Below are 1903 nucleotides of genomic sequence, written 5' to 3'. Positions count from 1 at the left end.
AAATTTACATCCATCCATCTTCTAATATAGACAATAGCTTTTCTACGTTGAACCTCTCATTTCTCATCTTCCAATGTAAAATATTTTCTTTAATTTTGATAGGCTTATACAAATCTTTACAATATAGCAAATCTTTCATCATAGACTTCCATGTGGAATAATTTGAAGAGTACAATTTAATCATATTGTTTGACTCTTCCATTTTAATCACACAAGAAAAACTAGTACCAAATAACTTGGCTTTGATACCACTTTATTGGGAAAAATTATTATAGTGGAATAATTATTTTCCATTTTTGTATATCAAAATGGGTTCCTTACCAAAATATCAACTTGTTACCTAAAACAAATATTAACTAGAGCAGCATAAATAGTAGAATAATGAATCAATCATAAAGTGAGACACTGAATTTTTATGTGAAAAGCCCAATGCGAGAGAAATCACGAGACCGTGGTCCACTTCAAATCTCCACTATCACCAATAATGATAATATGTTTACAATAAGTATTCTGCAAAATAACTAGAGGATCATAATAATATCAAAAATACAGATCTTGGCTCAATAATAACATATCATCATCACCATATATGAATTTCATCAAAGGAAAGGTTTAAGTCTCACAAAGTGAGTATATCAGAAAAGCACCTCGAAGAGGACAAATCGTAAATTGACACCATTAAGATTGTAGAGCTTATTGCAAGGATTCTCCATATAAAATTTAATCATTTGATCATTTAGTAAAAGCCTTAAAACCTAACTTTCTCTCTCCTCTCTCTTTCTTTTGTTTTCTGCATCGATCTTTTTCCTTTTGCCCACCTCTTATGTCGCGCATAATCTTATTTTTTTATTCTTTTTTTCTTTTTTTTAATAACCGATCAAATTTAGACTCAATGCTCCAATTATCTGGCCCAAGCCCAATAATATTTTAATTATCTAAGTTGGGAGTTGATTCGGAGTAAACCGAGATCCTTCTTCTAAATTGATCCCAAGTTAATTTCTATTAACATCGAACAAATTAGACTCCAATTATGTCTAACCTTGTAAAATTACGTTAAGATATTCTCAATAATACTCCTTTCCAATGCTTAAGTTAGTACGTGATTTAGAGGATTCAACTAGCATTATAAGAGAAAATATTATTTAAGATGTGAGATGTTGATTATCTAATATTAAAATTTTGGTCACTTGATACTAGAATATCAACTACCCGAGGATCCATCGCTGAGATGATGCCAACCATATTAGTATTTCTCTTTCACCATTAAATCACCTCTTCAACTGGTCCGTTTGCAAAGAGAATCACTCTAGAGGTTTCACGTTTAACAGCTATGACAAGCCTTAATGGTAACTAATAGTCAAATAACCTACTAAACCACTACTAATAGCATCAAAATTAAAAGGAGGGCATACTACATACCTGGACATGTCTGCACTATAAACTTGACTCTTACCGGTGATAAAAGGGAAAGGAAAAATTGAGTTAACTTTATCAAATCATATTTCAAACAAGGAAAAATATAAATTTCAACTCCACCAGAACCTAGTCGGTATCAAAGTACATTTTGCTTCTCATGCTTAAGCTCCAAAATAAGCATAACAAAGTGTTGAATACGATGAAATCAATTGATAGAGTTAATGATCTAATCTATATTTTGAGTAACGGAGGACTAGCTTCGATCATAAAAAGATAATTAAATCAGGAAGAATCAATGTTAGACCAGATTGGAATATGTTAGAAGATTGGACGTCGAGCCAGAGGATCGATCGACGTATCGATAGAAGGCTTTCTGCCATGAGTTCGAGCATCGGGCTAAGAAGATCGAACATTACGCTAAGGAGATCAAATGTTGCGATAAGGCAACATGCCGATTGGGCAATACGTCGAAGAAGAAGACGATGCG

Source organism: Musa acuminata, chromosome BXJ2-1 (genome assembly GCF_036884655.1).
Source record: "Musa acuminata AAA Group cultivar baxijiao chromosome BXJ2-1, Cavendish_Baxijiao_AAA, whole genome shotgun sequence".
NCBI lineage: Eukaryota > Viridiplantae > Streptophyta > Magnoliopsida > Zingiberales > Musaceae > Musa > Musa acuminata.
This window is presented reverse-complemented; position numbering follows the sequence as displayed.